This window comes from Erpetoichthys calabaricus, chromosome 6, assembly GCF_900747795.2.
Source record: "Erpetoichthys calabaricus chromosome 6, fErpCal1.3, whole genome shotgun sequence".
In the NCBI taxonomy this organism is placed as follows: domain Eukaryota; kingdom Metazoa; phylum Chordata; class Cladistia; order Polypteriformes; family Polypteridae; genus Erpetoichthys; species Erpetoichthys calabaricus.
The window spans coordinates 39,153,925-39,179,037 of NC_041399.2; the positions used below are offsets into that span (position 1 = coordinate 39,153,925).

At 38.7% G+C, this 25,113-nt stretch overlaps 1 protein-coding gene across 2 annotated transcripts in view; it reads left to right on the plus strand.

Annotated features, from left to right (window-relative positions):
- Nucleotides 1–25,113, plus strand: part of sntg1 (syntrophin, gamma 1) — a 939,332-nt gene that overhangs the window by 170,576 nt on the left and 743,643 nt on the right. The window lies entirely within an intron of this gene.

Here is a 25,113-nt window from a genome sequence, read left to right on the forward strand (position 1 = left end):
ATGTAGGTTATGTTTAGCCATGAACAGGATGGAAAAGGTCTGATAATGAATAAATGTTTAAAACCACTAGCGGTGTTCAAGTGCCTGAAAGGAAAAGTTCTGCATTTTTCAAGTAAAAGTTATTTGTTCACAATCATGGAATATGTTAATTTGTCACATGAAGTTGTGCTCTGAAGTGAAGCATTTTTTATAAATTAAAAAAAATACATATCCTGCTTTTGCATTTTTACAATGGAGATGAAGGGTTACGGGGTCTCAAAGTGAACACTGAAGCTGCTAAACTTAACTGAATATAACATCCATTTTTCAAGCCCAAAAGTATTATCAAGCATTAATCTGCATCTTGAGACTGCACACTTATTACAAAACAGCATGTCCATGGTGTTTTAGGAATAAAAGAAGAGCAAAAAGGAAACCATTGTTGTGAGATTCAGCCATTTTCAAAGGAAATCAGCTGTGTGCTACGCTTTGCTGTTGGTCTTCCTCCACAGCAACTTTTTAGTCCCGGGTGCGGCATATATTTTTCACCTCAAAAACTCAAATTTGTATTTATGGATTGTTTGTTATCGATGAGTATCAGTTAGTTTACTCACTCAAAAACATTGCCTTCAGTTATTAACCTATACAGTGGAACCTCGGTTCACGAACGTCTCGGTACACATACAAATTGGTTTACAACCAAAAAGTTTGCCAAACTTTTGCCTCGGTTCACGACCACGCACTCAGTATACGAACAAGCTAGTTTCCCTTTCAGTTTTGTACATGTTCAGTCTCTCCCTGTGCATTTCCTGAGCAGCGAGCAAGAGAGAGAGAGCGAGAGAGCGCGACACACACACACAAACACAGGCAGCAGCAGAGAGAGAGACGCGCACACACACAGGCAGCACGAGAGAGAGGGGGCTGGACGCATAAGGTAGGAAGGCAGTTAAAGAATGCTCTGGGCTTGATTTTGTTTTCACTTCTGTTTACAGCGATCAGTTCATAGCGTGGCTTGTTGCAATGTTACTTTGGTGTTTATGGTGCAATGTTCTTGGTGGTTTATTAAATTACGGATTTTTTCAAATGTTCATTTTTTTCCCTGTGCTTAAAAGTCATTTAAAAAAAAAAAGTGTTTTTAGCCAGCGGTTGGTAGCGCTATAGCGCGAACTATTGCAGTGTTAGTTTTCTCTGTTGTTCAAGGTTTTCTCAGTGTTATTTAATGTTTTTACATTTGCATTCTATGGTTTAATTAACTATATTTGTGCTTAAAAACTTAAAAAAATACATATATTTAAATACAGTTCGTATGGTCTGGAACAGATTAATTGTATTTACATACAATCCTATGGGGGAAATTTCTTCGGTTCTCAAACAAATCGGTTTACGACCAGAGTTTTGGAACGAATTATGGTCATGAACCGAGGTTCCACTGTACTTAGAAAGAGTGACTAAGCATGCCCTATAAAATTTGATAATTGTTTTGTGGAGTTTCCATCTGTTTCACTGTAGTTTAGTTCTCTCAAACTCTTTACCTTTTTCAGTTTCTCAGTATTTTCTTTCATTATGTATGCACATGAATTCCCACATGAAGTGCATATTGGTGAGTGTAGATTGATCCTGCAAAAGTAATATTAACATTCAGGTGACTTGGCTGTCAAACTATAAGACTTTCATAAAAAATGCAGTACAGTGTGTGTAATATACTCTAATCATTTCAGCTCTTCAATGTGTCTACTGTATAGTTCTCTGAGTGAGAACATTTTTCTAACATCTGTGTAAGATTTACTGTAACTTTCCAACTGTGCTTCTTTGTTCTTCTTGAACTTATTCTACAGTAACAGCCTGGATCAACAGTAATAGTACCTTTTTATAAATTTAAAAACATTGATCATGTCACCCTCTTAATCTCTGTTTGCTTAAACTGAAAAGGTTCAAATCCTTCAGTCTTTCCTCATAACTCCTGCTCTGCAGTCCTGGAATGAGCAACTAGGATAATTCCATGGAATGGAATTTTCTCTATTTTGACTTTTAAAGGAGCTTGTATGGCATTGAAGGGAAATGTTTATGAAAGCTGTGTGAAGAGTAGAGTGATCTATGAATTGTGATGATGTGACCAAAGAAGTTGGAACATGAAGCAAAACTGGAAAGAACATGAACGAATCTAATCTGATCAATATGTGCATTGTCATGATGTGGGAGGAAAACAAATACTAATTTATGACAAATCTTTGGTGCGGGAGGTGATAGGTGTTTTGACAAGGTGATCTAGGAATGTTGGGCAAAAGGCAGATGATGATTGGGTAAAGAGATTTATGTAAAGGGGATTTGACTCGGAAAGAGGTGGAAGAAGATATGATTGCAGGTTCTGTTGGACGATGTGCAAAGTATGAATCTCACCTAAAGGAAATAGCCAACCTGGGTAAACCCAGAACATGGCCATTTAACTGGCCATGGATACAAGGTCTATTTGAAGGGGAAAAGGAACAAGACAGGAACTAGCCTTTGTATTATTGACAGTCCTGTTGTACCGAACATATCTTCAACAACATTTCTAAGGTTGCATGTCATTTGTAACACATTATTTGTGTCTTGCAGTTTTCCCGCTTGATCTCCTCCACAATGAAACACTATGTCCACAATTTAAAAAGAAGCACATATTTTTGAACAGGAACTAGTTATACTGCTTCCAATAAACAGAACTAATAAGGAACTAATCAAGGTTTTCTTCAAGAAATGAATATTGCCTTTCTTTTTACTATATCCATTTTCTCCTGATAGATATTAATGTGCTCAGTTTGAATTTCGTGACATTTCCTAACAGCATTCTATTTGTAATCAGCAATACTGTTTCTTGTATTTGCAGTGTAGTCTATCTCCAAATGTTTAACACAGTTTAGTATAATTGTTTTCTTTTGCGGGATAGCACAAAGATAATGTAATTCTTACACCTTTTTTCCATAAAATATCTATCTATCTATCTATCTATCTATCTATCTATCTATCTATCTATCTATCTATCTATCTATCTATCTATCTATCTATCTATCTATCTATCTATCTATCTATCTATCTATCTATCTAATTCCCGGACATTTTTCATTCCCGCATTTCCTGGAATGAAACTGCTGTAACTCCCGGGAAAACGGGAACAGGCAAGCTCACATATATAGCGTGTAAAAGTGGAAAAATCGATCAAGAAATAACAGAATTATAGTTGAAAATAATTAAGTGACATGATTTTTTGACCCACGGTGTAGTGTGTTGCTGATTAATTCAGTCAACAACAGACCAGCAGCAGTCAGTCTCCCGGCTGACTGAGCACTGTGGACTGGGAGGTGTCTGCACTCTGCAGCGCACGAATGCCGGGACGGGGCAGAGTTCAGTTGAATGGATACAGAGTTCAGTACATATATAAAATATATGTATATATATAATATACTGTATAAAATATATATATGAGGGAGAGAGAGAGACATAGTGCAAACTAAAAAAAAACAAATAAAACCTATTTAACTTGCCAAGGGTTAGATAGAAAAACCAAACAATACAACAAAGAAACATGTTCCATTTTCTCCCCTTTAAGTACTACATAGCGTTGGACAGTTAAACAGAGTGTTAGACCATCAAGAGATGCTCATATGCTGTTGTAGTCCTCTTTTATGTTGTGGCTCTGGAAGAAGCAGAGCTAGGGCCAGGTGTTCTTTGGGTGTGACTTTCTTCACCCTAAGGATGGGAATGGAAGCCACATTAAAGATAAACCATGATTTGTTCCATAAAAAGTATTCACACCTTTAGAAGATTTCACAATTTATTGTTATACAAAGTTGAAATACTACAAATATTTGATGTAATTTGTTTTTTTTTATACATTGTTCAACAGAAAAAGTCTGTGAAAACTGACCTCTACTACATGATTTCAATTATTTACAAATATCAAACTATTTGATTGTAGATTGTATTCACCACCTTCAAGTCAGTATTTAGTTGATGCACCTTTGGTTACAATTCCAGCCTTCAGTCTATGTGCACAGGTCTCCTTCTCTATCAGCTCTGCCACTGTTCCCCATTCATAACCAGCAGGCATACCAGATGCACTCCAGAACAGGTCATCCACCTGAAGCTAAAGCATGTTCAGGCCCAGCCAGTACTTGGATGGCAGACTAATCAGGAAAAGCTTGGGTTTCTGCTGGAAAAGGTGTTGGCACGCCAAGCAGGAAGCACTTACCCTGTGGTCTAAAAATGCCCCAGTGCAGTGCCCCTGTCTCTGATTGGTTAACTGTCTGTCACCCCTTCACCACCTAACAGCTAATGTGTGTTGAGCGTACTGGCGCAGAATGGCTGCCATCGTATCATCCATGTGGATGCTGCACATTGGGAATGGTTGAAGAGGCTCCCTACCCACTATGTAAATTGCTTAGAGTAGCAAGAAAAGTGCTATATAAATATAAAGAATTATTATTAATTATTCTTCTTTGCCAAACTTCTCAAGTTCTGTCAGGTTGTACGTGGATAATGAGCAAACAGCCTATTTCATTTACAGCCACAAATTTTAATTTGGATTGACATCTGGAGTGTGACATGGCCACTGCAGGACATTAACATGGTTATTTTGAAGCCATTCCAGTGTAGCATTGGCTTTATGCTTGGTGTCACTTTCTTAAAGGGGAAAAAAACTATCTTCTTCAAAAGTGCAGGGTTCTTGTAGACTGCATCAGGTTTGCCTTCAGGATGTATTTTGCTGCATTCATTTTAACATCAAATGTCTTCCAGGGCCTGCTGCAGAGAAGCATCTCCACAGCATAATGCTATCACTGCTATGCACCACAGTGAGAATGATGGGTTTTTAACAATATGCTTAGGCCAAACATTTTGATTATACTGATGGTTAAAAACCTCTGTTTTGGCTTTCTCTTTGGCACTGTCCCATAAAGCTGTAACCGGTGAAGCACCTGGGTAATGGTTGTTGTCAATCTTTAGCTTGTAACCCCTTCAGAGTTCTCATATGTCTCTTGGTGGCCTCCCTCTTTAGTTTTCTTCTTGCATGATCACTTGTTTTTTGTGCATGGCCTTCTCTAGGTAGATTCCCAGCTGTGCTATATACTCTTTCCTTTTTTTAAATGATTGATTTAACTGAACTCCAAGGGATATTCAGTGACTTGGGGATTTTGTTTTTGTTTCCATCCCCTGATGTATGCTTTTCAATCACCTCTTCAGATGTTATTGGAGTGTTCTTTAATCTTCATTATGCTGACAAGGCCTTCTTACTGACTCACCATAAAATAAGCCTTCTAGATGAGGAGCGTTTATACTTTAATCAAATGAAACCACTTCATATAGTTAAATATATAACCAATTGTCTGTACCAGTAATTATTTAGGTATGTCATAAGGGGGGGGGGGGGGGGATTTTTACAGAATCAATTATTTTGTGCTTTATTTTTGTAATTATTTTGGACCTTGTTGCAGAGATCGGTTTTTAACTTTTTTCTGTTGATCAGTGTCAAAAAAGTCAAATTAAACCTACTGTGATTCAGTGTCGTATAACAATAAAATTTGAAAACTTTTAAGGGGTAAACATTTTGATAGATACTGTGGTTTTTTTTTTTACATTGAAAGTGATTTAGGGTTTAAAGAAAATTGAAAGAGAAGTAAAGTACTCAATATTTCTTTTAAATATGTTGTGTTTGTCTTACTGAGTTTAATTCAAGTTTGTAATTCATTAATCCATCCACCCATTGTTAAATTCAAACAATTTAATTTAATGTTACAGAACAAGTTTTTTTTTATTTGTTTTTTTAAGTCTGAGTTTTACCTTTACTTTTTTTAATTTATGTTTTGTCATTTCCTTAAATGTAGTTTTCTATTTCTATGGCAGGATAAGTAAACAGTAAATTAATTCACAAAATTAACAAATCGAAAGCATGCACGTACAAACTGAGTCCATTAATTCATTATTCTTTATAACTTTTGATGATCATCACCAGGCATACACACAGGACCAGGCTTAATGATAATAACAGTTTAAAAAACAATTGTCACGTGTGTTCTTATCATCTTGGCAAGACTGTATGCAGGCCTCGTTGAGTGGAGTGCTTAAACAGCTCCCCTTTGTCAGCAACTTGAAAAAGGTAGACTATATGAACAAAAGTATTAGGACACACCACTTAATTATTGAATTCAGATGTTTCCATCAAACCTATTGCCACAGGTGTATAAAATCATAGCACTTAGCCATGCAGTCTCCATTTACAAACATTTGTGAAACAAAATGGGTCCTCCTGAAAAGCTCAGTGACTTCAAAAGTTGTACTATGATAGGATGCCACCTTTGCTAGAAGATGGTTTTTGAAATTTCTGGATATTCCACAGTCATCTGTAAGTGGTACTATTGGACCGTGTAAGCATTTAGGAACAACAGCAACTCCGCCACGAAGTGGAAGACCATGTAAAGTCACAGAGCAGGGTCAATGACTGCTAAAGTGCATGGTGTGTAAAGTCGCTGTGCTGATTCAATAGCTGAAGAGTTCCAAACTTCCACTGGTATTATCTGTACAGCGGGAGCTTATCGTAATTGATTTCCATGGTCGAGCAGCTGCATGCAAGCCAAGTATTGGATGGAATGATGCAAAGCACACTGCCACTGGACTGTGGAGCAATGAAAACATGTTCTATGGAGTGACAAATCACTCTTCTCTGACAGTCAGATGGGCGAGTCTGGGTTTGGGGAATGCCAGGGCAATGTTACCTGCCTGACTGTATTGTTCCAAATGTGAAGTTTGATGGAGGAGGAATAATAGTGTGGGGCTGTTTTTCAGGGTTTGGGCTAAGCCCCTTACTTAACGCTTGGATCTTAACGCTTCAGCATACCAAGACATTTTGAAAAAAACACTATGTTTACAACTTTGTGGAAACAGTTTGGGGAAGGCCCTGTTCTATTCCATTATGACTGTGTCCCAGTGCACAAAGCAAGGTCCATAAAGACATGGTTGGATGAGTTCAGTGTTAAAGAACTTTGCTGGCCCGCACAGAGCCCTGACCTTAACCTTATTGAACACCTTTGGGATGAACTGGAATGGAGATTGCGAGCCAGGCCTTCTTGTCCAACATCAGTGCCTGACCCCATAAATGCTCTACTGAATGAATGGGTACAAATTTCCACAGAAACACTCCAGAATCTTGTGGAAAGCCTTCCGAGAAGAGTGGAAGCTGTTTTAGCTGCAAAGGAAGAACCAATTCCAAATTAAAGTCTATGTATTTGAATTCATTATCAGTAAAACAGATAAAACAGAGATGTTAATTTTTGGAGGGAATGACGCTGATCATAACAATATTTTGTCATCATTTAACTCCGTTGGAATCCCCATTAATTATACTGAATCAGCCCACAATCTAGGTCATTTAAAGCGCATATTACAAAGTTGTCCAAATCATGTTTCTTCCATCTTAAAAATGTTAGGAAATGAAGGCGCTTTCTAAATAAACAGGATTCTGAGAAAATAATTCATGCAGTTATCTCTAGTAGGATTGACTACTGCAATGCGGTGTTCACTGGATGTTCAAACTGTTCTTTATACAGTCTCCAGTTAATCCAAAATGTGGCTGCAAAAATTATTACAAGAACAAGAAAATACGAACACATAACTCCAGTTCTTAAATCCTCACACTGGCTCCTGGTTAAGTTTAAGGGCAGATTTCAAAATCCTCCTTTTAACATATAAAGCATTAAATGGCCAAGGTCCGGCTTACTTGTCTGAACTTATCATGACTTACAAACCTGAGCGCACATTAAGATCTCAAGATGCCGGTCTGCTTATGGTTCCCAGGATTAATAAAATAACAATGGGAGGTCGAGCTTTTAGTTACAGGGCCCCTAAACTGTGGAATGGCCTGCCTGCTACTATAAGGGATGCCCCTTCGGTCTCAGCTTTCAAATCCCGGCTGAAGACTCACTACTTCAGTTTAGCATATCCTGACTAGAGCTGCTGATTAACTGTACAGACTGCATCTCTGTTGTTAGTCATTAGCACTAAAACATAAGTAACATGATAGTTAGAATTGGATACTAACCCTCACCTCTTCTGTTTCTCTTCTCTGTACTCAAATGTTGCACTTGGTGCCACGGCCCACCTGTCAAGTTGTTTTGCCTGCCTAAGGTAAAGTCATCCCTGATGGAGGATCGCAGGAATCATGGGAAGGAGGGGTCCTTTCATTGGCTTGGCTGGCCCAGCGCTGTTTCAGTCATGGAATGGCCAAATGGGGGAGGCAGCTTGATGGATGAGCTCTCCAGGACTCTAAATATATCTAAATCTTATTATGTGATATCATCTACTGTTAAATTCTGCTCCGTACTTCTAAAATTTTTATTTTTATACTGTATTGAGGATTTGTTCTGTTCTGTGTATTGTATTGTATTGTAATGTATTGTATTGTATTGTATTGATCCCCTTCTTTTTGACACCCACTGCACGCCCAACCTACCTGGAAAGGGGTCTCTCTTTGAACTGCCTTTCCCAAGGTTTCTCCCATTTTTCCCTCATTCACGATTCAAATGCTCGTTCATGTCTGACTGTGTTGTCTTTATTATTATCCAAATCTTATTATGTGATATCATCTACTGTTAAATTCTGCTCTGTACTTCTAAAAAATTTTTATTTTTTATTTTTTATTGAGGATTTGTTCTGTTCTGTGTATTGTATTGACCCCCTTTCTTTTGACACCCACTGCACACCCAACCTACCTGGAAAGGGGTCTCTCTTTGAACTGCCTTTCCCAAGGTTTCTCCCATTCTTCCCTACTAGATTTTTTTGGGAGTTTTTCCCTGTCTTTTTAGAGAGTCAAGGCTGGGGGGCTGGCAAGAGGCAGGGCCTGTTAAAGCCCATTGCGACACTTCTTGTGTGATTTTGGGCTATACAAAAATAAATTGTATTGTATTGTATTGTATTGTATGAGGTCCCTGTTGGTGCAGTGGTTAGTTGTCCCAATACCTTTGTCCATATAGTGTATATATAACATTCTTAAGTCATGTGCTGAAATGTTAATAGCTGCTGTAATTTTATAGTTTAACCATATTTTTCCTCACAGCAGTAAAACTATTTTGTGCCTGATGGAAATGCAGACAATTTTCCGTGCTTTTCAACGGCTTGGTCTAATTGGGGTCAACAGTGATGTGCCGCATACAGAAGCATCTAAGGTCAAGGCAAAAATGTATAGCACAACTCAAAACACAAAGAGCCTGCTGGATGGAGAGATGTTTTAATGGATCATTGGTTGCTTAATTGTGCACCAATAAGACAGAGATACTCCGCTTACTACATTTGTAACAACGCTGAGAGGGTCACTTCTTTTTTAGAATTCATAATAAAGCATGCCATTATTACAAAAAAAGAAACATGCCAATGAATATTATAAAATCTAAATAGAACATATCAAGTTAGTTTTTTCTTTTCTCTCATACTGTTTTTAATTAAGACTGTAATCTAGACAGAGGTCAAGCATGCTGCACTTAAATGACATTTGTCTGCCTGTGTACTTCTGAATAAAATATAACGGCACAGGGAAGATCTAACAAGTTTAAATTAAAAAAAAAATGAAAAGCCTCCTTTGAAAATGTAATGTGGTGATATTCATGAGTACTGGTTACAACAAGAAACACGTTTTCATGATAAAAAAATGAAGTAATATGACACAAGTAAATCTGATGCAAAACATGTAGTTGTGGGACCACCAAGATGTATAGACAAAGTACTTAAAATAAGACTGTAGCTTATGATGTTTTTGGGTGGTCTTATTTCTATAGCACATTTTCATATAAATGATATAGCTCAATGTGTTTTACAAGATGAAGAAAGAAAAATGAAAAAATATAAAAATAAAATTAGGCAATACTAAATAACAAAGAATAAAGTACAGTCTGATGGCCTCCTGGAGGACAGAAAAAAACAAACAAACAAACAAAAAAAAAACTCCAGAGGGCTGGAGAAAAAAAAAAAAACAAAATCTGCAGGGGTTCCAAGGCCACGAGACCACCCAGCCCCCACTGGGCATTCTACCTATATATCAAGGTTATACCAAAATGAAGCTATGAGAAAGCCATATTAAAGTAATGGGTTTTTAGCAGTTCTTTCAAGTGCTCCACTGTATCAGACTGGCGAATTCATTTGAAGATCTAAGGGTACAATTTGGACTGTAAGGTGAGAGGCATTCTGAAATATAGGATGGAGCGAGATTATTTAAAGCTTTGTAAACCATAATCAGTATTTTAATTCTTTCAGGGCTGATGTTGACTTTTGTCAAAATTCAGGAGTAGAGGATGATAATCAGCAATAAATTATGACAAAACTCGCCCTTACGTTTTAGTTCAACTCTCTTTGCTAAAAGAAAAGTTACATAGCTTTGCTGATTTAACCTCGATTCCCTATGCGTGCATGAGTAGCAAAGAGCAAACCACCTCTAAAATGGCATTGACATCTGGCGAGAGTCCAAAGCGAATGTGCAAAGCAAAATACTCCATGGACGTTTTATGTAATTTCATTGAATAGGACTCTTACCTGTCTGACTCCGAGTTTGTTGCAAGTGATCTGGAGTTGGATATCGAAAACGAAAGTGAGGTGCCGGCATCATCTGATCAGTCCCCTACAGCAGCATTCACCTGGGAGGACCACCACTTATGATGACAAGAGGTACAAACAATATTGTGTCACACTGAGACCACTACTGCCCCCCTCCTGCTGTGATGCCGAACATGCGCCAACAACAGCCACAGCACACAGCAACAGACGTTTTATGTTGATTTATGTGTGAAACCATTGCTTTGTGTGCTTTACAGAAAACTTGGAAAACGAATTCAGCCCTCAAAGAGTTAAAGTCAACAAGTATTTTATGTTTGCAATCAAATGTTATCTCTTCTAAGCTTTTGCTAAGAAGATACATTTTTACACTGTATGCAGAAGAAATGCACCAAAAGCTATACTGGAACAATTCAGATCATTAAAGCAGTGAAGAAATTTAACATTTCAAGCAACGATTAACATTAAAACTTGTAAACAGTGTAACAGTACCAATTTGTAAACACTTTTTCATGAATACACTGCCTGCTTAGTCCAATTCATGCTTGCAGGCCCAGAGGCAATTTTAATTAAAACAAATTAACACTTTGTATAATAGAGTGTATATGTTCTGTCCTCAGGTGGGTTTTCACCAACATTTTTTATACTAGTGTCTTAAGGCCCTGTCGCATTACATGATTTTACCAACCAATTGTCAGTTTTTCACAGACTTCTTAGTGGATCTAGAGCAGTCGCAGCATTCTGTCATGAGTTCCAATCATGCACTCTGACATGCCCAGTGACTCACTTCAACCAGTCTGTGACTAGTGCTGGCAAAATCAAGCAGTTCTATTTTGTTTTAAGTCAGAGGGTCAAGCTTGTGTGTGAGAGATGTGACAACCAATGACTACATGAAATGCAGTGCATATACTGCAGCTACAAGGAATAAGAAATATGTGTTTTGAACCTTGCAAGCAAAAGAGGACCTTGTCTGTTTGATGTCTCATGATGTCTCTTGTTTTATGCACCATGGCATAAGTGCAGAACATTACTTGGCTGTTAGAAAAACAGGCAAACTTGCAATACTTTGGTGATGTAAAACTGTGCTGGAAAGTCATCATGGAGTTGTGTAATTTGCCATGCTCTGTGATTTCTATTCATGTAATCTGACATCCTCCGGCAAGAAGATCAGCCACTTTAGTTGTCAAATTTGAGATGCCCTCCAGCTACAGGTCATGTCATTTGACACTGGCACAAAAATCTCTAATAGCTCAGGTTAAAAAGACCATAGCAGCATAATTAACTGTTTAAAAAAGATTCCCTGATCCTTTCTGCTTTATAAGAGTAAAGTAATGAACAGATAGATATCTGTTCTTTCCCAAATACTTTGCGTTTTTAAAACTAATTTCTGGCCAGTAGCATAGGTGCATCACTAGTAGCAATATGTTTCTATTCTAAGACAGTTTTCATGCAGAACAGAAGTGTAGTACACAGTGTGAAAGCTGAAAGGCAAAGCAGGATTCAGGGTACTTTACTGTTGTTAGAAAGTTAAGCAGCACTGTAGAATTTCTTTTATAGCTAGTCTGCCTGCAGCTTCAAAGCAGCTTTTGATTCCCCTGGGAACAGACCTTGAGCTTGCATGATAATAACTTAGTACCATTTTTTGTGTGTTTTGAGAAGCTGTCTGCCCTGCTAGTTGAAGAAAACCAGGTGTGTTCGCTCATTTTGGGCAAGAAGGGGGTAAGATCGTGACTGGCAAAAAGAATTTTCTCAATTCAGTTGCAAAATTGGATCATTTAGTTCAGTTTCTGCTTTCTGACGCTGTTGTAAAGAGCTCAGTTCAGTTGCTGCCTGAGAAGAAAATTGACAATTGCATAGTGCTTTATATCTGCTTAGCTGCTGAACATTGGGGAAAGAGCTCTCTCTCTGTGACAAGAAATATTTCTTCTTATTTTAATTAAAGGATATATAATTTGTAACTAAGGAACTCTACAATTTTTAGTGCTTTGCTGATGTGAAGAGTTATGGAAATTTTGTATTTGCTTATATTTGCTGCAGTTGGTTTTGATACAAATATAATTAAGTGAAAGTTTAAATCAATGTCTTTTTCAGACTTACTAGCAAGCCAGAAAGTTAGTGTTGAGTCCTTGTCTGACTGCAGTTCCTTACGGACATAAGAGGATGATCTCTATTGGTGGTAAACTGAAAGTAAAGACAGTCCCATTAAATGAAATAGTTTGCCATTAGAGAGCTCAAAGGGTGAATTTCCAATGCAGAATACAAACAATGAGATAGATAAGACCTTACAAGATTTTGACATTTCTTCCTATCCAAAACTAAGAAAAGAACCTAAGAGGTTAGTTCGTTCCTTTCATGTTTGGTGCTTGTCTCAGGTGATTTGATAACACAGTAAAACAGCTACCTAGGCTGTAACTTTCATAGGACAGTGGAAGATTGCTTGGAGCCACATTTACAGGTTCGCCTTTTGCTGCTACTTGAAGATTTTCTGTACTCACTTCTTGTTTAGTATTTACAGTATACTATTTGCAGTTTTGTACTAGGTAGTCTTTTTAGTATTAGTTATTTACTGAACAATACATGGTGATATATGGCACATTCCACCCCATCTAAAAATGAAACAGTGGGCCGGGTTACAGCTGATAGATCCTTGCATTTTTAATTGTTTAGGATTTATTGTGATGTAATTTTGTGACGGTCCAGGTCTGCTCCACACTCCATGTTCTATCCGAGAGCCTCTTTGACCAGGGGTAGGTGCAAAATATGTTCAAGTGCTTTTATTAAAAGTAATTTAACACAATGTGAAAATGGTGCAGTGCTTCACATCTTTAATAATTAGATAAACAATAAAAACGGTGACAATCATGAAGGCTAAAATCCAAAAAATAATCCAACAAAATGAGGATAAAAATCCCAAGGCAGGTAGCTGCATCCCTTCTCGGACTTGAGCCTCCACCCTCCGGCCTTATGCGGAAAGTCACTTGAACAACAGGTTATTCCTAATCCCTGAAATTGCTCAGCCAGAGCAACCATCTTCAGCCCCTGAACATCAGCCCTATGCTCCTCCAAGGGGCTCTCTTCCTGGCTGCCTGCCTCTGTTCTCCCACACTGGCTCAGTCTCCTTCCTACCTTCAGTTTCCCGGGTGTAAACCTCTGTCTTGCTCCTTTCTGTTCCGCTGTCCTGTCCCTCTTCTTCTCCCATGCAGGCTCCTTTTATCCTGGCTTGCCTAATTGGGCACAGATGTAACACGCCACTACCTGTGAGGCAAGAATGAGGCGCCTGAATGATGCTCTCATTCGAAAGTGTGTGTGTGATCAGCCAGGCACCCTGACCATTCCCAGAGCAGAGCACGCTCATGCACACCCAATTGGAGTCTGCACGCTACTGGGACCTGATTAATTAAAATCTACTCTCCGCCACAGACCATTTGTCACACATTTGAAGTTTATAGATGTATACTAAACCTAATATTGGATAATAGTTTTAGTAAAGTTGCACAAGTGCTGTGGTTTAACATATTACTTATTTTAAAGTTGTCTACAATAATATTCAAATATTTATAAATAATAACAAGACCGTAAATCATTTAATTAGGATACTCAAATCCCTAATCAACACCTTTACTTCTAAAAGTTGTGTGATTTAATTCACAGATGCATTAGCCTAATGCTATAACTGCTGAAAGGTGCTTTTTTAATACTGAATGAAACAACAGTATATCAATAATTCATTTAGACAACAAAGCTTTTATAATCTTGCCAACACAGAGAAGAACAAAGTAACGAATCTATACATAATCAATACATTATGATGCAATCCATCAGTCTTGGGATTAGTTACCCTTGTTAGATCCTCCATTTGAACTTTGTTTTACCCCTTTTAGTTGAAAGTAAAAGATGATAATTTTTTCCATAATCCCTTCATTCATGGTTTCTATTATTGCAAAAGGCATTGTTGTTATCATTGACATTCAGTCGGAACAAAAATGCCACCATATATTAACAAAAGCATTTCTTACTTTTCACACACTTTCCATGTTTGATGTGAAACATAGAAGATTGAAAATTACTGAAATGTGATATCTGTAAATATTAGGGACAACTATCGGTGGTAGCAGTTATGTGTAGAGAGTACAGTGACGCACTTACTTGCAAGTCTGGCAAACATGCAACACATCGCAAATCTCTAGCACCATGAGAAACAAGAATTTATAATATTGTTAAAATAGAGGTTAAAAGGGTCATAATTACTATTTCATGATATAATAGGTGTTTTTTTTTCTTTTCCATTAAAGTGAATAAAATTAATTTGCATCTAAAAAGAAGGCCAAGTGACTTTATCTGAATTGCTCCTTACATCCATAATAAACTCATCACCATTGCAGGCTTCAGGAGAAAACCTGCCCTAAAAGACTGAGACAAGCAAGATAAAAAAATATTAAATAGTGTGTAAAGATATATGCAAACAATGGATTATCTTTTTATTTTTTAAGTTAGTATCAGAATCTTCTTTCAGTCAGATAATTTCTAAAGGTGATGGACTAAGTCAGGGTAGGTTAGCCAAACAACACTGTCAGGGCCAAAGCCATTTGATCAGAACTTTAAATTTTGAGTTCAGTCTCTTTAATGCATTACTGAAACTGCATCTGAACTGTGTACAGTTTTAGTCACCACACAGAAGTACTTAAAGCTTTGTGGAGATGACAAGCTATGTACATCTTTGAACAAAAGGATATCTCCTACTCTTACAGGAGAAGGGGATTTAAATCTATAGTGTACAAGTATTCAACTGCTAATGTTGATTGATTAGAATTTGTTAATTTACAGAAGGAACTGTTGGAAAGGAAATTCATTAAAAAATCAATTAAGCACTTTTTTGACCCAAAGAGCTATAGGAATCTGTAAAACTAGAATAATATCTAGTGGACTTAGAAATTGTGCAGATCCCTTCACTTCCTGCACACTTCATTGTTTTGTAGATTAAACTGTAAATGAAGACATCTTCCATTTCTGCACATAAGTCTGCACTCAATGACCCATAATGAAACAGTGAAAACATGTTTTCAGAAAGGTTTGTAAATTTATTAAAAATCAAAACCTGAAATCTTTCATTCATAGAATTATTCAATACTATGTAGAACTCACTTTGGCAGCAATTACAGCTTTGAGTCTTCTTAGGTCTCTGCAAAGGTGGGTCTCTACAACCATTGTACAACAATTGCACTTGGGCAATTTATCCCATTCTTCCTGGCAGATCCTCTCATGGTCTCTTAGATTGGATGGGAAGGTCTCTCGACTGAGGTTCTGTGAGGTTTTGGTCTGGGCTTTGGATGTGCCATGCAAGGACAGTCAAAAACTTGTCCTGAAGCCACTCCATCATTGACTTGTATGTATGCTTTAGGTCATTGTCATATTGAAAGGTGAATTGTCGCCCCAGTCTGAGGTAATGTGCACTCCAGGGCAAGTTTTTTTTCAAAGACCTCTGTATTTGGCTGCATTAATCCTTCCTTCAGCTGTGACCAGTCTCACTGTCCCTGCCACTGAGAAGCACCCCCATAGCATGATATTGAGATCACCATAGGGTGAAGCCTCATCATAGGGATGCTATTAAGCAGTTGAACAGTGCCTGGTTTTCACTAGGCAGTACTTGGAGTTCTGTGACGATGCGGGTTCGGCTCCACGCTCCCATCAGCTGTTAGGGAGCCCTTGAACCCAACACCGTCGGTAATGTCACCAATGAGCTAGACAGTGGGGCAATAAAACAATTGAGCAAGAGGATGGTTAACAAGTGCAAAGTGCTTTTATTAAAACAAATCCAAAGTGCAAACAAAGTGCAATAGTGCAGTTCCTTCAATAAATAAATAAATAATCCATTAAATGAAAAGTGGAGGTTAAAATCAATAAACTCTTCTAAAAACCACGAGGTAAAACAGTACAGGAAGTAACAATGTTAAAATCAAAAAGCCCGGTGTCTTCTGTCCTCTGGCAACTCCCCTGCTATACCCGTATGGGCGCTCTACAGGAGAATCGCCCTCCTTGCAGCTGTCCTTCTTTCTGCCTGCCTCCGCTATTTGGATTGCCTCACCAATCCCTGGCTCCAGTAGGCTCTTCCAGCCAGCGACTTGGGTTCCACAGCAACCAGGGCGCTCATGCTGTGGAATACTCGCCCCAAGTCCGACTCCCGCGGAGAGTCATCCATCTACTGGTCACTCCTGCACTACAGAAACAACTCTGCAGGAGCGACCACTGTTGCTACACTTCGGGTGTCGGCCATACACCCAAGCTACCAGTACAGCTGCTGACGAGCCTGCACTCGCTCGCTCTCCCGCACCGACTTTCTCCTCCTGCTACTTCCTGCGACCTCCGTTTCTCTCTCTTTCCTTCTCTTACTTCTATTTCCTCCCTTAACCGGCTCGCGCTTCCCTTTATACTGAGGGACATAGCAGCTGTAGCATATTAGCCACAGGAGCAATCACGGATGTGGGCAGTCTCTCACCTGTGCACTTAGGTGAGCACCGCCCACACCGCAGATCGCCCTGCGGCTTGCTACAACCACCACGCCCCTTCCTAAGCCGCGAGCGCGGCGATTATTTAAAATAAAAACGGCCTTTGCTACAAGAGCTGTGGACCCATAACACCACAAGTTCTGCCCACAAAATTCATTTTTTTCTCATCAGACCAGAGAATAATTTTCCTCATGCTCCAAGAGTCTTTTTAAAAGCTGTTTGTCAAACTCCAAGTGGTGTCTTATGCCATTTGTTCAAGAGTGGTTTCTGTCTAATCTATCTTAAATGGTCTTAACTGCCTGATTGAAGGAGTGTTGCTATGATTGTCATTTCTTCTGACAGGTTCTCCCATCTCACCAGAAGACATCTGCAACTCTTTTAGAGTGACATTTAATTCTTCGTCACCTATCTGACCAAGGCCATTCTTGCCCAGGTTTTCAGTTTGGTCAAATGTTCCAAACTTCTTACATGTCATAATTATTGGAGCCACCATGTTCCTGGGAACATTCAAAGCTTTAGAAATGGTTTTATCCACTTGCCCTGATCTATGCCTCATCCACAATGTGATTTCTAAATTCTCTGGACAGTTCCTTGGACTTCATGGTTTGTTCTTTTTTGTCCTGACATGCATTTTGAATTGTGAGACCTTATATGCACAGGCGTGTGCCTTTCCAGAATATGTCCAAACAATTCAGTTTGCCAAAGGGTGGACTGCAATCAAATTCTAGAGACATCTCAAGATTAATTAAAGTAAACAAGCTGGCTATAATTTAAGTACCATAGCAAGGACTCTGAAGGCTTTCAGAAATGAGACATTTCAGTTTTTGATTTTAATTAAATTTGCAAACCTTTCTGTAAACATACTTTCACTTTGTCATTATGGATTATTGAGTGCAGATCGATGGGCAAAAATTTAAATTTATAATATAATAAAGTGTGCAGAAAGTGAATGAATCTGAATACTTTCTGAGTCAACTGTAGTTAAAGTAGAAGTTGTCTTTTAAAATGTATGTACAGTATATAAGATATTGTGAATTGTTAGCTGTTAGGTAAACGAAAAGGTATAATTGACCGAATGATCTTTTCTCTTTTGCCATGCTGCTTTGTTCTTGCATTCTATACATAAATGAATATAACTCAAGTGCAAATCAAAAATATCAGGTTTGGATATTCACGTTAGCTATGAAAAATTGACAAAATGAAAACCATTAAAATTATATAACCCTTAAACTGAGTTTTCACAATATTTTCTCACTAGATATGCATCATATTCAAAATTAGATAAACATAAGATTACTTTAAAAGTTGTAGTGCCATATGTTACTAGTAGCTACAATAAGGAAGCAATGGTAATAGTTGAGGGAGCACCACCTGTGTATGTGTGAGTTTTTTTTCTGTGATTTCAGATGTCTTGACAGATTCTGAAGATTTACAGAAACATTAATGATTAATGTAAAATTTTCCTGACATGCTACTATAAAGGAGCAGATGCTACCTTTTACCACTTATAGATGTGATATGCACCACCTTCCACAACCCTGAATTAGTAAAACTCACCATGGATAATAAATAGAAAGATATAATACATGTTTTCTAAAAGGAAATTGCATGGCAAAAAGCAGGCCATGACCTTCAATGGCATGTCTTAATATTGCCTCACTCCTAGGCAACCAGTCCCCAACTACTATCTGCAGGCTTTGGTCTACTTAGGCCCAAAATGGACAACTGACTCTAAAGCCTTAAAGTCAATCAAAGTCCCAAAAATATACCAAAATGGCATACAAGGAAAACTGTAAAATTGCAGCTTGTCAAGATAATCCAAACAAGAAATAAAAAATTAGGAAAAAAGGCATAAAGGGCAAAAGGATGTGCCTAAAAGAGGCAGTCCTAGATGGACCAGTCCAATCCACAATCTGAAAGCAAAATCCAAAATCAGAAGCAAGTAAATCAAACACATTAATATATATATATATATATATATATATATATATATATATATATATATATATATATATATATATATATATATATATATATATATATATATATCTTTATATATATATATATCTTTATATATATATATATAATATCTCTGAACAAAAAGCAATACAGGACTCTTTACAAGGTGAAGTTCATAGGACTGGATATTACAATCCCAATATTCTCTACTTTCTTGATGTGTTGAATGGGAATCAGGTAATCACTTCATTGGGGTCATCAGGTGGGCACCCTGCTTCGTCAACGTTTTGTTGATAGGCCAACCACACCTCCATAGGGCCCAACAGTGACACCTGGTAACTCCAATTTTACCCCTTACTTGTCATTTTGCAGCCCAGTTGGGATCCTTTCTATTCAGCCACATCCAGTTGCTGCTTCATTCAGCAGCTTCTGATAGCGACTTGACGGCTTGTCGGTATGCCTGCCCACGTACATTTGTCCCCTTCAAAAGCCTGATTGTCGAAGTGGCTGCAAACCTCTATACCCTGCCTGTACCGGGAGCACCTTGGTACCCTGCCTTAGTTGCTATGTCTGCATACCTAAGAATTTTATGTTCATATGCTCCATCAATTGCTGCCTCCCATGGCATAGTTAACTCCACAACAAACAAGGATTCCTCTGAGGTTGACCACAAGATCAGGTCAATGATCCCCTGCAGGATCTTTCTCCCTGACCTAAATTTAAAGGCAGAGGGGACATCACTTGCTGGGGTTCCACCCTCAAAATACAAACAATCACAGGACAATATCGATGTATTATTTGTTTTTTATGTCTTTTAAACAAACAGAAATTACATAAAAATATGAAAAATAACATTTCAAAATTTAAAGAAACAACAATTAAACAGAATGTGTAAAAATCCTGGTTGAAACATAGCAGAGTTTAATGAAGTATAGATAAGTGAAGTACCGCATCACTGCTGTAATTGCTGTTCTTTCTAAAGTAGATCTAACTCTGCATCATTAAATCTCTTAGGGACTGATACAGTATGCAAGAAACAAATACTGTTTTACATTAGGCATTCATTTTTCTTTTTAAACTATGCTTACTGGATGCAGGTGCTCTTGTGTTTCATATGTTTTCTCCAGAGTTCTGAAATAGATAATAATACTCTACCAGTGATGTAATTTGGGACCAGTCCAGTCATTATCGCTCCCCAGCATCCAAATGATAGACTGGGTTATGGTAAGTCAGCTACAGCTCAGTGACAAGGTTCACTCTGTATGGTCAGCACTTTGTCAAGTTAAATGTGCTCTGGGTCCAGTAACATTTTAACTGGATAATGGCTTCATGTTTCAAGCGGCAGGCTGCAGTAGTTGCCAGCCCCCTCATGTTTCTGAACTGTCATTTATGCTGACAACAGCCTAAATGCTTCTCTCCCAGCTTCATATACACTTCTTCATCTTGCTGACTTTCAAACTCCAGACCCAAAACCTCATGCTGCTGTAACTGAATCTCATTTATCAAAAGTGTCCCAACTCCTTTCTTTCTTCAAAGACTTCCTGAAGCCCTGTCATACCTACAAAAGAAAAAAAAATCAATTAGATTTTATGTTTTCAATACCTTCAGTACCTAGCAATATATTCATAGTTAAATAATCTGTGATAATTAATATAAAGAAACTAAAGCAGTGTGGAACCAGTTGATTCTTTTCTTTTTTATGGCAATGCTATACATGTGTGCTATCAGGCTATTAAATAGGTAAGGGTGTTCTTTGGAGTGAGATTATTTCCCTCTGTTTCACATTGAAGTTATTTTGTATAATGGATAAGTGATTTTGATGTTATGGAATCTTGTAAGAGATTCTGGCGTTTATATATAGTTTGTAAGATTTCATGTTCCTAGTCATAATAAAGTTTAGACTAGACATTAACTTGTTAGTGTAACAAACTGTGTGAGTTGCTGCTGCTTCCTTATATTCTTAGCCCACTTCTTACAAAGTTTACTGTGATTAACGTAATGGATGGACTGAGATAGATAGTGGTTTCTTACCTGGCCAGAAGTCCATTATGAAAGGATGGTTCGGACAAATGGCTTCTATTGCCTTTCATAGCTGGGGAGAAGGTATAATGGATGGACATGGGGAGACAACCTGCCAAGAGCAGGGGGGTAGAACATCCCCCAGCATGAAATGTGGCAGTGCTCTTCAGGCATGGCTCCAGTTTGGACAAGTGCAGGGTTGCATGGGAGCCTTGTTTGGGCTTCTTGGTCCCACAACAGGGTACTGCCAGGAGAAGACTCCCCTGTTTTATAGAGGTTCTTCCTAACCTGGAAGTGCTTCTTGTATTCAATATTGTTGCAGCAGAGATACTTTCAGATCCAGCCTAAAAAGAGCTGTCTTACCTTGCTTTGGGAGTTGGACAAGGGTTGCCTGGAAGGATGGGAGGAAGGAGAAGCAATTGTGTTTATTGTGGAAAAGAACCTGTAAAGGTATTGTGAATAAAAAGGTCTTTTGATCTCAGGACTAGTGTCTGTACAGTTGGTATGAGGTCCCCTACAGATCATAATACAAACCAACAAACCACATAAACACACTCAGAGAAAGGTTTGGAAGTGGTTGCAGATATTTCTGGGACTTCCCATTTAATCAAACAGAGGAGGATGGGACCCCTTACTCCTCCAGCCTGACTCCTTTGTAAATATCACCAGTGAATAATAGTTATACTCCTCTAAGACATGAATAGTGAAGCACTACTCTGTCTATTCAAAGTAATATAGTACTATCTTCAAAATCACAGTGGGAAACGCTTACTCATGATGATGCAATAATGAATTTTTCTAACCACATAATTCCTTGTATAAAATTATGCTTCCATTTTGCTGGATCAAAGACTTTATAAAAACAATTTAATATATTCTGTGAATGATAAAAAATGTTGTTGCCAACAAATACTAAGTCAAATTCACCTGTTCAGTCTGTCACTAAGACTCCAGAAAATGCTACTGTTGTGGAAAATATCCTGCATTTGTTCCAGTTCCAAAGAAGGCAGGCACTACTTCACCTAACGACAACAGGCTCGTCCTGGACTATGAGTCCTCTTGTGAAAAACTACCTATTGCCACTTGCAGAAATTCTCTGATTTTGGAGTAATATGGTGTATGCATCCAGACAGTCAAACAGAGGATAGGAGTCATGTAGAAGATTTTGTTTCTTGGCATAGAAAGAATTGTCTGCAGCTTGACATCAGCAAAACCAAAGAAGTGGTTATTTTATTTTCCTTCCAACCAAACAGTCTCTACGCCTGGTCACTATTCAGGGTGTGAATATAGAGGTAATGCACTGCTACAAGTACTTGGGGGTCTACATTAATGACAAGCTCAACTCATCTTGTAAACCAGACATATAACTACAGGTAAAATTCCGTTACAACGAAGTGCCAGGGACCTAAAAATATTTTGTAGTAATGAGATTCTGTATTTGTCACTATAGTGCTTCTTTAACTTGTGTCCAGGTGTTTGCAATCATTTCAATAGCTTCTTTCATGTTAATTTTAATCTCCTCCTGTCTATAAGTTATGCTGACAAGAATTTTTCTCAGCATTTCCTTGCGATAATACATTTTCGGGGTGCGAATGATGCCCTAAATCCAATGGCTGAAGCACTGCTGTGCAATTGGGTGGGAGGAATTTAACACAAACATTATCTAAATGTGGAAGCATGTTGTGGGCAGCACAGTTATCAATCAGACGCCGAATCATCCTTTTCTTCTTCTTCATATTGTGAGATTTCTGAACTCTTTTGGGACCCCACCCCCCACCCAACGGGACAATGCGCTGAAGTGCGTCCGGAAGCGCAGTTGCTGCATCTGTGGAAGATTGCTTGTCCATTGCCAGGGCAGGGCAACAGCAGGCTCACAGCGCTGCAGCAAAATGCCCCAGAAGCAAATCCTAAAAGATCGTGGTCGCCCTATAAGTCCCTGTCTTGCACCCCAAAACGCGAGACTGAGTCTCAGTACTTTAGCAAAACCAGCTTTATTCAGCTTGAAACAGGAACAGCACGGTTATTTATTGTAGAGGGGTCTACCACTCTCCTATACACAGACACAGCAGTCAGGCAGGGTTGTGGCCAGGTAAGTGGCCAAGTAATACTGTACTCTCAACTTACAATGCATCTCTCAATTTCCTTGCATGACCCATTGAGATCTTTTCTGTTTGCTTTGGCGGAGAGACACAGCAGAACTGTGAGCCTGCTGTTGCCCCGGCAACAGATAAACAATCTTCCACAGACGTGGTGATCACCCTTCGGGAAGCTCTTCAGCGTGTTGTCCATTTAGGGGAGGCCCAAAGACAGTTTAGAAACCTCACATTTTCTTGAATGAGTGGCACATTAACAGGAATGTTTCTTGAATGAGCATCACTGAACCACATAAAAACTGCTTTTTTGACATCTTTCAAGAAAGTTGACGGTGTCGATGGTGAAATTCCAAATTCACTGGCAACGTCTTTTTTCTTTTTGACAGAATCGAGAGCTGCAAAAATTTAAAGGTTTTTTTTTTCTAATATGAACTGTTGTCGCTTTTTCATGTCTGCAATTTCGATAGGAGGGTGGCATTGAGTTAAATTCCAATGGATGTTTTTCAAATGTTGACAAGCAATAAGCAAAAGGTATCACTGAAAACCACAGAAAACAAAAACAACAAAAAACAATACAAGCAAAGTTCGAAGAAAGAAAACATTTTTTACAATGTTTCTGTTTGGGGATTGTTGTTCACAACTGAGGTGCGACCAACAGAACTAACTCCTCTGTCGATGTTTCATTCAGGCATTTCAAGGTCTGTCAGTGGAGCAGGACGGTGACAGCAGTCTGTCGCTGAAGCTGCTCCTCTGTCTGGAGATGATACTGTTTAGTGGATGCAGTGGATTCTCCATGATTGACAGGAGCCTGCTCAGTGCCTGTTGCTCTGCCACAGATGTCAAACTGTCCAGCTCTGTGACTACAATGGAGCCTGCCTTCCTCACCAGTTTGTCCAGGCGTGAGGTGTCCTTCTTCTTTATGCTGCTGCCTCCCCAGCACACCACCGCGTAGAAGAGGGCGCTCGCCACAACCTTCTGATAGAACATCTGCAGCATCTTATTGCAAATGTTAAAGACGCCAGCCTTCTAATGAAGTATAGTCAGCTCTGTCCTCTCTTCAACAGAGCATCAGTATTGGCAATCCAGTCCAATTTATCATCCAGCTGCACTCCCAGGTATTTATAGGTCTGTACCCTCTGCACACAGTCACCTCTGATGATCACGGAGTCCATGAGGGGCCTGGTCCTTCTAAAATCCACCACCAGCTCCTTGGTTTTGCTGGTGTTCAGTTGTAGGTGGTTTGAGTCACACCATTTAACAAAGCCCTTGATTAGGTTCCTATACTCCTCCTCCTGCCCACTCCTGATGCAGCCCACAATAGCAGTGTCGTCAGCGAACTTTTGCACATGGCAGGACTACGAGTTGTATTGGAAGTCTGATGTATATAGGCTGAACAGGACCGGAGAAACTTACAACTTTGTTGTAATGAAAATTTCGTTGTAATGGAATTTTACCAGTATATAAGAAAGGGAAGAGCAAAATTTTGTCTTAGGAGACTGCACTCCTTTAATGTGAGTAGTGACATCCTTTACATGTTCTACAACTCTTTGATGACCAGTCCAATTTCTTCACTGTGTGCAGAGAAGATCACTTGAAGAAGAGGCCATCTAAATCAACAAGCTAATTAAAAGGGCAGACACAGTTATGGTGCGCACTCTGGATCCCCTGGAGGAAGAACTGGAAAAGAGAATGATAACAAAACTGAGTGCCTCACTCTGAAAACTAACACAGAGGACTATTGTCTAATGAATTATTCAACAGAAGCGTGTCAAGAAACACTATTGGGGCTCTTTTATATCAATGACAACATGCCTGCATAATCCCTCACTGTGACTGTGACTACCAAGTTAGTTTTCTTTCTTTTTAGTTTATCTGGTGTGTATTTGAGAGGGGGCTTGTTTGTTATCATTTAATAATATTGTGGTTGACTGCTGGGGACCTTGGTAATGGACGGACTGAGGGAGAGAGCTTATTCTGGGTACTATCTCCTTCAGAAT